This window comes from Eubalaena glacialis, chromosome 11 (genome assembly GCF_028564815.1).
Source record: "Eubalaena glacialis isolate mEubGla1 chromosome 11, mEubGla1.1.hap2.+ XY, whole genome shotgun sequence".
Taxonomy (NCBI): Eukaryota; Metazoa; Chordata; class Mammalia; order Artiodactyla; family Balaenidae; genus Eubalaena; species Eubalaena glacialis.
Window position 1 is genome coordinate 12,669,102 of NC_083726.1, and position 13,714 is coordinate 12,682,815.

Below are 13,714 nucleotides of genomic sequence, written 5' to 3' on the forward strand. Positions count from 1 at the left end.
ATGCGTTGTGCGTGCATGTGTTGTGTGTGCATGCGTTGTGCGTGCATGCGTTGTGTGTGCATGCGTTGCGCGTGCATGTGTTGTGTGTGCATGTGTTGTGCGTGCATGTGTAAGTGTGTGCATGCGTTGTGTGTGCATGTGTTGTGTGTGCATGTGTTGTGTGTGCATGTGTTGTGCGTGCATGTGTAAGTGTGTGTATGCGTTGTGTGTGCATGTGTTGTGCGTGCATGTGTAAGTGTGTGCATGCGTTGTGTGTGCATGTGTTGTGTGTGCATGTGTTGTGTGTGCATGTGTAAGTGTGTGCATGCGTTGTGCGTGCATGTGTTGTGTGTGCATGTGTTGTGCAGCGATGCAGTGGGGTGGTGGAGGAGGTGGTGAGGAATGGAGGAGAAGCTTGGTGGTGTGTTGAAGGGGGAGGAAGAGCTCTCCTCCCTCCCTCCTCCTGCCTGGAGCTCAGCCTCGGCCTCTGAGAGAAGGGGAAGCAGAATTGGCTGAAAAGGCTGATATGTGCCCCTGTGGAGTTTGGGGTGAAGTTCAAGTAGCCTTATGTAATAGGGAAGAAGGAACCTAACTCCACATTGGTTCTGTTTCTTTTACTTGAACCTTTGTATTCTATTGCTTTTGCTACAAGTTAAGAATGTTGCCTATAGCCTGAAATACACAGGATAGTCCATTCTGAGGGCTCTGACCTTTAAAGGGCTAACACTTTTCCATGCATATAGAGATAAAAAGTTGCAGAACAGAGAATAACATTTGTCTTGTTGGAGGGTTCCAGGAACATCATGACCTGACCTACCTGGGCAGCTGCAAGAACAAAGGATTCTGACACCACGAAGTCTGCAACAACCAAACACCCACCCCCACCGCTTTAGAACAAAAGAAGCCTGAATTCTAACGCGGGTAAGATGGTTCTTTGGGACACTAGTCCACCATCTTCTCCGTCAGCCGGCTTTCCGAATAAAGTCACTATTCCTTGCCCCAACACCTTGCCTCTTCATTTATTGGCCTGTCGTGCAGTGAGCAGTACAAGCTTGGACTCAGTAGCACTTAGGGAATGTTCTAGGCAGAATTGTGTCCACCCAGAATTCATACGTTGAAGGCCTAACTTCAACATATGAATGTGACTGTGTTTGGAGATGAAGTTAACACGAGGCCCTTAGGGTGGCCCTAATCCAATGTGACTGGTGTCCTTCTAGGAGGAGGAGAGATACACAGAGCCCCGGGGCGCATGCCCAGAGGAAGGGTCATCTGCGAGCCATGGAGAGAGGCCTCAGAAGAAACCAGCCCTGCTGACTGTTGCACCTCCAGCCTTTGGAACTGGGAGAATGAATGTGTGTTGCCACCCGGTTTGTGGCACTTGGTCCTGGCATCCCTAGCAAACTAACATGGGGTCCCCAACTCCAAAACCTGGAGGGACCCTGAGAGATCAGACTTATCCAGCTCTGCCTTCCTCTCCTCTTCTCCCTTTCTCCCTTTTTATTGTGAAAGCATTTCAGACCTTCCAAAAAGCTGAACGGAACAGCATGGTGAGCACCAGCACACGCGTCCCTGAGGTCACACACTGATGACACTTTGCTGCTTTTGTTTCTCTCCCTCCTTTTCTCTTTTATAGGCAGACCTTGGAGATATTTGCAGGTTCAGATCCAGATCACCGCCATAAAGCCAAGATTGCAATAAAGAGAGTCACACAAATTTTTTGATTTTCCCAGTGCATATCAAAGTTGTACTATACTGTAATCTAAGTGTGCAATAGCATTATGTCTAAAAAAACAACAAAAAAACCTTAATTTAAAAATACTTTCCTTATCATACTAAGTGAAGTAAGTCAGATAGAGAAAGACAAATACCATATGATATCACTTATATGTGGAATCTAAAATATGACACAAATGAACTTATCTATGAAACAGAAACAGACTCACAGATATAGAGAACAGACAGGTGGTTGCCAAGGGGGAGGGGGTTGGAGGAGGAATGGAGTGGGAAGTTGGGGTTAGCAGATGTAAGCTTTTATATATAGGATGGATAAACAACAAAGTCCTACTGTATTCAATGTCCTATGACAAACCATAATGGAAAAGAGTATTTTAAAAAAGAATATATATCTATGTATATCTGAATCCCTTTGCTGTAACCAGAAATTAACACAACATTGTAAATCAACTATACTTCAATTAAAAAAGTTAAAAAATAAAATATAAAAATATTTTCTTGCTACATAATGCTATCATCCGACAACACAGGGTTGCCACAAACCTTCAATTTGTAAAAAAAAATGCAGTATCTGCAATCACAGTAAAAAGAGGTATGCCTGCATTCTTTTTTTCAGCACTGTTTGAAAGTAAATTGCAGACATCATAACCCTTCACCTGTGAGAGAAAGGGCTCATGCTATCATCATCACACTAAAGAAGGTGACCGCTGACTCCATGATGTCCTTCACCATCTGTCCACATTCCATTTCCCCAGGCATCCCCAAAACAGCTCTTTAAAAGACACCTTCCTCCCCCATAACCCAGTCAAGTTTCACACCTTCCTTTTGCTTGTCATGTCTTTTTAGTATCTTTTAACAGTATCTTTTGACATTAACTTGTGAAGAATTGTTTTGAAAAGTTAGGTCAGTTGCCTTGAAAATATCCCATGTTTGGGACTTCCCTGGTGGTCCAGTGGCTAAGACTCCATGCTCCCATTGCAGGGGGCCCAGGTTCGAACCCTGGTCAGGGAACTAGATCCCACATGCTGCAGCGAAGATCCTGTGAGCCACAACTAAGACCTGGCATAGTCAAATAAATAAATAAATATTAAAAAAGGAAAACAACACTCCCATTTACCATTGCAACAAAAAGAATAAAATACCTAGGAATAAACCTGCCTAAGGAGGCGAAAGACTTGTACTCAGAAAACTATAAAACACTGATGAAAGAAATCAAAGATGACATAAACAGATGGAGAAATATACCATGTTCTTGGATTGGAAGAATCAATATTGTGAAAATGACTATACTACCCAAAGCAACCTACAGATTCAATGCAATCCCTATCAAACTACCAATGGCATTCTTCACAGAATTAGAACAAAAAGTCTTACAATTCGTATGGAAACACAAAAGACCCCGAATAGCCAAAGCATCTTGAGAAAGAAAAACGGAGCTGGAGGAATCAGGCTCCCTGACTTCAAACTATACCACAAAGCTACAGTAATCAAGACAGTATGGTACTGGCACAAAAACAGAAATATAGATCAATGGTACAGGATAGAATGCCCAGAGATAAACCCATGCACATATGGGTACCTAACTTACGACAAAGGAGGCAAGAACATACAATGGAGAAAAGACAGCCTCTTCAATAAGTGGTGCTGGGAAAACTGGACAGCAACATGTAAAAGAATGAAATTAGAACACTACCTAACACCATACACAAAAATAAACTCCAAATGGATTAAAGACTTAAATGTAAGACCAGACGCTATAAAACTTTTAGAGGAAAACATAGGAAAAACACTCTTTGACATAAACCACAGAAAGATCTTTTTTGACCCACCTCCTAGAGTAACAGAAATAAAAACAAAAATAAACAAATGGGACTTAACTAAACTTAAAAGCTTTTGCACAGGAAAGGAAACCATAAACAAGACAAAAAGACAACCCTCAGAATGGGAGAAAATGTATGTGAGTGAAACAACAGACAAAGGATTAATCTCCAAAACATACAAACAGCTCATGGAGCTCAATATCAAAAAAACAAACAATCCAGTTAAAAAATGGGTGGAAGACCTAAATAGACATTTCACCAAGGAAGACATACAGATGGCCAAGAAGCACATGCAAAGATGCTCAACATCACTAATTATTAGAGAAATGCAAATCAAAACTACAATGAGGTAACACCTCACGCCGGTCAGAATGGCCATTATCAAAAAAGCTAGAAACAATAAATGCTGGAAAGGGTGTGGTGAAAAGGGAACCCTCCTACACTGTTGGTGGGAGTGTAAATTGATACAGCCACTATGGAAAACAGTATGGAGGTTCCTTAGAAAACTAAAAATAGAACTACCATATGACCCAGCAATCCCACTACTGGGCATATACCCTGAGAAAACCATAATTCAAAAAGAGGCATGTACCACAATGTTCACTGCAGCACTATTTACAATAGCCAGGACATGGAACCAACCTAAATGTCCATCGACAGATGAATGGATAAAGAAGATGTGGCACATATATACAATGGAATATTACTCAGCCATAAAAAGAAACGAAATTGAGTTATTTGTAGTGAGGTGGATGGACCTAGAGTCTGTCATATTGAGTGAAGTAAGTCAGAAAGAGAAAAACAAATACCGTATGCTAACGCATATATATGGGATCTAAAAAAAAAAAAAAAATAAGGTACTGATGAACCGAGTTGCAGGGCAGGAATAAAGAGGTAGACAGAGAGAATGGACTTGAAGCCATGGGGTGGGAGGGTGAAGCTGGGGCAAAGTGAGAGTAGCATAGACATATATACACTACTGAATGTAAAATAGTTGGCTGGTGGGAAGAAGCAGCATAGCACAGGGAGATGGCTCGGTGCTTTGTGATGACCTAGACGGGTGGGATAGGGAGGATGGGAGGGAGGCTCAACAGGGAGGGGATATGGGGACATGTGTATGCATATGGCTGATTCGCTTTGTTGTGCAACAGAAACTAACACGGTATTGTGAAGCAATTATACTCCAATAGAGATCTATTTTAAAAAAGAAGAAAAAAAAGGAGAAAAAGAAAATGTCCCATGTTCTAGATTTGTCTTTTTTCTCCTGATTAGATTCTGGTGAAACATTTTTGGCAAGAATACTATGTGGTTATGTTAAACCTCCTCATAAGGTAAATAAGGAAACTGAGACCCAGTTAGCTGGTGGCAGAGTTTAGATGTATTTTATTACCAGATTTTTAATTTGCCTTTATTAGGCCTATGACTGATTATGTAGGACTTCTAGGAAAAGTGCCTTTGTGTCAAGTGGGAGATGCTCACTAAACAAAGGGAAACAGACTTATTAATATAAACGATGCTATTCCTTCTTTATAAAGCCTGGTGGTTAAACACATCTAGACCTGGCTTTGAATCCCATTAGTAATAAGCCGTGTGACCTGGTCAAGTCTTTTACTGTCTCTGTGCCTGGGTTTTCTTATCCGTAAAATGGGGATAATTATAGTATCTACCGCCTAGCTTGTGTGAAATGAAATTATCCATGTCAAATATTTAGCATTGTGCCTGGCTTGTTATAATTGAGCAATAAAAAGTAAGTATTTCCGTGGATATGTTTTTTTAAAATTTGTAACTGATATTTTCTTTTTAATAAAAAGTGACATATAAAAAACAGAGTTTTTAAAAGAAGCTTTTCCACGTGATTTGTCAACTATTTTTTTTTCTCAATCACTTCATTCCTCTAAGCTATTCTTTTTTTTTTTTCAGTTTTAATATTTAAAAAATTGAAGTATAGTTGATTTACAATGTGTTAATTTCTGCTGTACAGCAAAGGGATTCAGTTATACATACATATAGACATTCTTTTTTTAAATATTCTTTTCCATTATGGTTTATCATATGATTTTTAAAAAATATTTATTTATTTTTGGCTGTGTTGGGTCTTAGTTGTGGCGTGCGGGCTCTTTGTCGCATTGCGCGGGCTTCTCTCTAGTTGTGGCTCATGGGCTCCAGAGCGTGTGGGCTCTGTAGTTGTGGTGTGCGGGCTCAGTAGGTGCAGCACGCAGGCTCATTTGCCCCGTGGCATGTGGGATCTTAGTTCCCTGACGAGAGATCGAACCTGTGTCCCCCACATTGGAAGGCGGATTCTTAACCACTGGACCACCAGGGAAGTCCCTATCATAGGATATTGAATATAGTTCCCTGTGCTATACAGTAGGACCTTGTTGTGTATGCATCCTGTATATAAAAGCTTACATCTGCTAACCCCAGCCTCCCACTCCATCCCTCCCCCAACCCCCTCCCCCTTGGCAACCACCGGTCTGTTCTCTATGTCGGTGACTCTGTTTCTGTTTCATAGGTAGGTTCATTTGTGTCATATTTTAGATTCCACATATAAGTGGTATCATATGGTATTTGTCTTTCTCTTTCTGACTTACTTCGCTTAGTATGACAATCTCTAGTTGCATGTGGATATGTTTTTATAATTATGACGATTGAGAAATAAGAGTGCCCTGGTCCTGCCCCCTTCCGCCTTCTCATCTCCCTGAAGTGAGTGAGCAGGAGGGAGGTAGAGGTGGGGAAGAGCTGGAACTTGAGCGAGCCCCGCACAGGAGGAAAGGCATGGCCTGAATCTGGAATGTCACAGGATTCTCTGCAGGGCACAGGACTGAGGACTTGGGGACGCTGGGGCGCAGTCCACGCTGTGGACCATGTGAATGACATCTGAGGAAGTTGCTGCTCTATGCCTGGAGTGATGATCTTCCCCCCGAGCCTCTGGGGGGTGGGCATTCATTGTACACCTGAAACTAATACCAACTTCTATGTCAATTATATCTCAATAAAATTGGGGAAAAAATGAGTAAAAGAGTGGAGTGGCTGAGAGGAGGGATTGTTTCTTACCTCAGCGTCAGCCGGCGCATCCTGACTGGCGCCCCCGTAAACATCACTGCTCTTTCCCAGGTCCCTCTTCTCGTGGCGGCTGCCTCGTCTCTCCTTCCTCTCTGTCCTCCTCAGCCCACTTCCTTCCCACGCTCCTCCCCAAGTGCCTTTCAACTTGCACACCTGCTGTTTCCTACACACGCGGGGGAGGGGACCTCAGTTCTGCCTGCCGCGATGAGGACCCCCACTTCACAGTTGAAGAACCAGGGCTCCCAGAGCTGGAGAGGAGACAGGGAGTCAAGGTTAGACCAGGGGAGACAGGAATTGTGGCGAGGGGTGAGGACCGCGCCCCATTCGTCTGTGTCCCCTTGGAGTGGGGCACGTCTGCAGCTGGACGGGGTGCCTGACTGGCCATCTCCTCAGTTTCCCAATGAGTCACCTGCTCGCCTCACCACACAGGCAAGCCCACTTGGCTGCCCATCAGCAGAGCCACTCCGGAGTCTCTTTGGAGGATTGCGGTGGATGCTGGGTGGGGCCCCTGAGATTCTAGATCTTTCTGGTCCCAGAAGAGTTACTTACTGGGAAAGTCACTTCCCCTCTGGGCTTCATCAGACTCCTCTGTGACATAGAGATGTTGGATTAGATCAGAAATCCTGACCTCAGAGGCCTCCAGGGGGCCCGGCAGGCAATGTGAGTAAGGGAAGTTAAGGCGTAGGGACTGTTGGGGCCTATGGGTCCCGTCCAAAGGGAGCAGTTAGAACTCAGCTCCAGCCAGCTCTTGCCATGAAAGACACCCTCTTTTATTGATTTATTTTAAAAAGAGAAATGAGAAATTTCACAGGTTTTTTTTGGACATTCACAATAAACTCAATCGAAAAAAAAAAATCCCCTTAGAAGACTTGACATGGCCCGCGAGCTGCCAGTGTTTGCCCGCTGGGTTAGCTGGGTCTTCCACTCCCTCCTGTTCTCCATCTGGTCCTCTGATTGTTTGGTGGGTCTGTGATTCCTGTGGGGGGTCAAGTGGGGTTGATCTGGGATGAGAGTTCAGAAATGGCAATTCCTGCCTCCTGTCCTTCCGCACATCCCCACGCTGTCATGTGTCACCCGACATTCCCAGGAGGCCACACATTGCACCAAACAAACATTCCCTGTGCTGAGTGCTCAGGGACCAGTGTCATCCTGTGCCACTGTCATCATTCTACCCAGGTGCGGTCTTCAAGGATGAATCATTGTGGGCCAGGCCAGCAGGTTTCACGGAGACTGGAGCCCTGTAGCTTTTTACTAAAAAAAAGAAAAAAAAATTCTGATTGTTCCCTGTGTGTCTGGGAGGACAAGGGCTCTGACTTATTCCTTGACGCATCCTCAGAGCCTCATAGCAGGGGAGGGTCACGGTGACTATAATCCCTGAGGGGGCAGAGGCAGGACTTGAAGGTGGAAATACTGAGCCCAGATTTCTGAGGCCTGAATGAAAGCAAATCAGGATCAAAGAGCATGGGGCGCACTAAGAGTTTGCCTTAACTATTTTTTTGTTTGTTTTTTTAAAAAATATTTATTTATTTATTTGGCTGCATTGGGTCTTAGTTGCGGCACTTGGGATCTTCGTCTCGGCGCGTGGGCTTCTCTCTTGTTGTGGCACGTGGGCTTAGTTGCCCCGCGGCATGTGGGATCTTAGTTCCCTGACCAGGGATCGAACCTGAGTCCCCTGTGCTGGAAGGCGGATTCTTAACCACTGGACCACCAGGGAAGTCCCTTAACTCTTAATTAGATGTTTTTTAGAGTAACCTTTAAATGGTTATTTTTAAAGTACTCAAAAAATGGTATAGATGATCTTATTTGCAAAGCAGAAATAGAGACACAGACATAGACAACAAATGTATTGATACCAAAGGGGAAAGGGGACCGTGGGATGAATTGGGAGTTGGGGCTGACATATATACACTACTATATATAAAACAGTTAACTAATGAGAACCTACTGTATAGCACAGGGAACTCTACTCAGTGCTCTGTGGTGACCTAAATGGGAAGGAAATCCAAAAAAGAGGGGATATATGTATACGTATAGCTGATTCACCTTGCTGTACAGTAGAAACTAACACAACATTGTAAAGCACTTATACTCCAATAAAATTAATTTAAAAAAATAAAAAATAAATAAAAGTACTCAAAGCCACACAAGCTTGTAAGTTTTGAAGCCCAGAGCACTTTTTTTTAAAATTATGGTAAAAATACATAACATAAAATTTACCATTTTAACCATTTTTAAGTGTACCTTTCAGTGGCACTAAGTACATTCACATTCTTGGGCAACCGTCACCACCATCCATCTCCAGAACTTTTTCATCATCCCAAACTGAAACTCTGTTCCCATTAAACAATATGCCAATTAGATTTTATGGCTTAATGATGGGTCGGTGGTGGGGGTCTGGTCAGGTGAAATGGGCTTCTATGGGAGTTGGTGGGTATCCCATTGCTGGAGGTGAGCGAGCAAAGACCGGTGTCAGATACAGGGATTAGCTGAATGGCACTAGTCTATGACTCTGTACTGGTCTTTACCAGGATTCTGTCGGAGGATGAGACAAAAAGCCTCACTTGTTGCTGAGGTGGGAGGTTTTGCTGTGTGGGTTTTTTGTGTGTCCCAGGGGACATGATTTGACATGCAGTTTACCTGTATTAAAAAAAGCTGTCCAATAATGAGGCTCCATCATACCTCACACAGCCCTCAATCTCATCAAGCCAGTCTGAGTCCAGACCTGAGACATGGCGAGTTCATTCATGCTTCTGCCCATTCCATCACCTTCCAGAATACATGATAGCCCCCCTCCACCCCTGCAAGAGGGTGCAGACACTGTTGGTTGTCTACTTAACAGCCATCCCCCCGCCCCCTCGATGACAGACCTTCACTTTGTTGGGGATTCAGATGTACTCAGGGAAGGTGTGCCCAGTGCCAGGGCATGAATCATGATTGTTCTAAGGTGTGGACTCTGAGCCGTGTTATGGTTACTCCATTCCTCTTTGCCACTGTAATCGCGGCGGTAAATTCCAAGATGGATGGATGACTTAGTCAGGAGCTCAGGAGTGGCTTGTCTGAGCTGAGCCCTGAAGGGTGAGTGAGTTAACCGGGGGTTGGGGTTGGGGTGGGGCAGTTCTAGAGAGAACAGCATGTACAAAGGCCCTGTGGTCAGTAGGGTATGAAACTTCTGAGGTGAGAAAGCCAGCCTATATGTCTAGAGTGCAGAGAATCTGGAGAGTGTGGCAGGGCCCAGACCCCAGAGGTCTTGCAGGCCAGGTCAAGAAGTGGGCCTTTAACTCAAGAACAAGTGAAGGGTTTTAGGTGTGTGTGTTGGGGTTCGGGGGTGCAGGTGTTATAAAACATGGTCAGATTCGCCTTTTGAAATTTATTCTGGCTGTGTGTGAGGAAATCACTGGAGGGAAGGCAGAGTTGATGCTTTAATCCTCTAACTTTATGTCTAGTAAAAGTCCAAAATCCTCCACAGTTTCAGAGATCCCTGGACACTTATGTTTTCACCACTTCCCCTGCCATTCTCGCTTCTTCCTGAGCGATTTCTGCTTGGTACTGTGCTGACTCAGACGTGAAACTTCACCCCTTCTCCATTTCCATAAAACCCTCCTCTTGACAAATACTGGTGAGTGGAACATAGATCTTGGGGTCATAGAGAGGGGTGATATCAGGTCCCACACAGAGGACACTTTACAGGGCATCTTAGATAAGTCTATTCTTCCAGACCTTTTGGGGATACTCTGTTCCCTCCCCTCCCCCAGTCCAGTAGTTCATCTCCAGATCTTCCCCCAACCCTTTGCCTGGTTACCCCGGCTCCTCTCTCCTCCTCCCCTTCGCTTGTCTCTGGGCTCCCCTCCCCTCTCCCAGGGGGCATTGGAACTGTAGGATTCATCTCCCGCTGACACACAGAGCAATTCCGCTCTCCCCAGCTCCCTCTCCAAGCTTGCAGATCCCAAGTCACAGTTCACAAACCTGACCATGACTTCTGTTCATTTTCTCCTACGCCTGCCTTTGATGGAGCCCAGCCTCCCATTTGCAGCCTTTTTGCAGCCTTTTTGACATCTCCGGCAGTTTTGTTAACTTTCTTGTTACTTTCAAGCATGAAAAAGTCCAAAGCTAAATCTCACATCTGATTGAACACCCACCTCCTCAGCTCCCAGGGCCTTACTGGAGGGACTTGGAGGGGGTGGGGTGGCCTGCTCCTTCACCCCCCTTCCCCCTGTCCCTTGGGGCCCTTTCTTCTCTGGTGGGCTATGGTGGGCACAAGAAACACAGAAAGGGCCTCATCTCTTATCAGGTGGTGGTGCCGTGGTCCTTTCTGTGTGATGTCTCTGCTTCTGTGGCCCTCATTGGTGGCTCTTGATGTCCCCTGTGTGGCAGGTGTCTATGCAGTCTGGATAGATGGGTGATGGAAGGAAGGAGGCTGTACTGGCATTTGTGTTGGATGAATGAATCGCGGAATGGTGGATGGATCGGTGGTGCGCAGATGGGGGGAAAGGGACACCGAGAGATGGAGGAGGGAATGGAAGGCATTGGGCATTCTCACCTGGAGGCCTCTGACTGCCCCTGTCTGGTCCTCAAGCTCCATGGCAACATCTAAGAAGGCTCAGCAGTATCTGCTCTTGATCCTCAGTGGGTGGGCAATGGGTAGAGAACCTGGTGGGAGAGTAACTGGGGAAGGGTGAGGGAGAGAGGGGATGGGTCTTCTCAGCGCAAGTCGGGGTCTAAAAGCCAAGATTCCAAGTGCCAGGGAGGGTGGGGCAAATGGGACTCAATTTGAGAGTCTGGGTTTGCAGGTGTCATAAGGAAGAACAAATCTGACTCCATATTGGATCTGTTTCCTTTAACCTGTGTATTCTGTTGCTTTTGCTACAAGTTAATCACTAAAAGAATGTTGCCTATAACCTGAAATATACAGGATAACCCATTCTCAAGGCTCTGACCTTTACAGGTATAACACTTTTCCATTCATATAGAGATAAAAAGTTGCAGAACGGAGAATAACATTTGTCTTGTTGGAGGTTTATAGGAACATCGACCAGATCTACAAGCTGCAAGAATAAAGGATTCTGGCACCAAGAAGTTTACAACAACCAGCCACGCCCCCTCCCCTTTCAGTATAAAAGCCGCCTGAATTCGAACCCGGGTAAGATGGTTCTTTGGGACACTAGTCAGCATCTTCTCGGGCTGCTGCCTTTCAGAATAAAGTCACTATTCTTTGCCCCAACAACTCACTTCTCGATTTACTGGCCTGTTGTGTGGTGAGCAGTATATGCTTGGACTCAGTAACACAGAGTTGAGGTGGGAAGCGGGGAGCAGACTGTGTCCACACGGGAGAGACCAGTGCAGAAGCCAGGGGTCAAGAATGGCCACGTGCGCAGTGGTTGAGAATCCGCCTGCCAATGCAGGGGACACGGGTTCGAGCCCTGGGCCGGGAAGATCCCACATGCTGCGGAGCAACTAAGCCCGTGCGCCACAACTACTGAGCCTGCGTTCTAGAGCCCGCGAGCCACAACTACTGAGCCCGAGTGCCACAACTACTGAAGCCCGCATGCCTAGAGCCCGTGCTCCGCAGCAAGAGAAGTCACCGCAAGGAGAAGCCTGTGCACTGCAACGAAGAGTAGCCCCCGCTCGCCACAACTAGAGAAAGCCCACACGCAGCAACGAAGACCCAACGTAGGCAAAAATAAATTAAAAAAAAAAAAAAAAAAAAAAAGAATGGCCACGTGTGGTGCAGGCAAAGGCCGAGGCCTGTGGGAGCCTGGCAGGTGCCCTGGCCGATGGTGAGCGCAGCTGTCCTCATCCCCTGCCCCTTTGGGTGGTGGGACTGCCCCAAACAGTGGGCAGGCCCAGTGGGGCTGGACAAACAGGCTGTACAGTTAGTTCCCAAGAACGAGCTGCTGGGGCACTTCTGGCTGGAATGAGAAACTGCCTGGGTAGGCGATGCAGTCTGATTATGATGCACAAAAGGTAAAGTATTCACTCCTCATTGCATTGCAAAGTGTTTTGTAGACAAAAAACCAAGACCAACGAAAAACGTGCAAATTCAGGTCCTGGGGAAACTGTGATAAAGGAGGTCCTTGGTGAGAGAAGGTTTATAACCTGCGGACCAGTTGGTCTCTGAGGTTTAACATTCTGGGGGAGCCAGGGGTGCGTACAGGGGGCCAGGAGGTGTTTCCACAGAGGGACTCCCATCTACTGTCCTCTCCCCTCTCCCTGCTGGGCAGGTTCCGTGGGGGACCTGGATTCTAGTCCTGATTCTGCCACAGATTTGCTGTGTGGCTTTGGCCAAGTCTCTACATCACTCTAGGCCTGAGAAGGGACCCTGCCCTGCTTCACCCTGGCAGCCCCCTTCCTGCAGGTGACCGGAAGCTCCTGCAGACTAAAGGGCACGTCCAGCCCACCAGGATTAGGGCCACACACACATCTAGCTGTGCGGGCGTGCACACGCAATGCACAGACACGCACACATGGTGGATTTTCTAGCCCCAAGCAGCCCTAGGCACAGCCCCAGTATCAGAATAAAATGTACCTCATCTGACCCCCACTAGGGCTCTTTATTCCCAGAAAAAGCAGACTCAGTGAGGCCAGTCCACTTCCCAGCTGTGTGACCTTGAGCAACTGACCTTTCTGAGCCTCACTTGTCTCCTCCATAAAATGGGAATTCCGGGTTGCCACCCCAGTGCAGCCCAAGGGCAGGAACACAGGCGTCCTCCTTGCCCTCTTCCTGGACCATCTGCTTCTCCTTCTCAGGTGCTATCCCGGCTGGGCTGGCGACGGGGGTGGGGGGGGTGGGGGGGTGGGGGGGGTGGGGGGGTGGGGGGTGGGGGGGTGGGGGGGTGGGGGGGTGGGGGGGTGGGGGGGGTGGGGGGGCGGGGCCAGGGTGGTTGTGCGGGGAGTGCAAGGACATTCCCAGCTTGGGTTTCACTTCCCTTCTGCCCTTGAGGTTGCCAGCTCCCCAGGGGTCAACCCGTGTGCTAGCAAGGAGGTGGCCCAGGGCCTTCCATGTCTGCTGACCTGGCCAGCAGGCATTTTCCCACTCCTGTGGCTCCTGCAGCGGGAGAAGAACCCTGGAACCCCATGTTGCCACCTCTGTTACTAGGATTTGTAGCCTCACATTTTTTTCC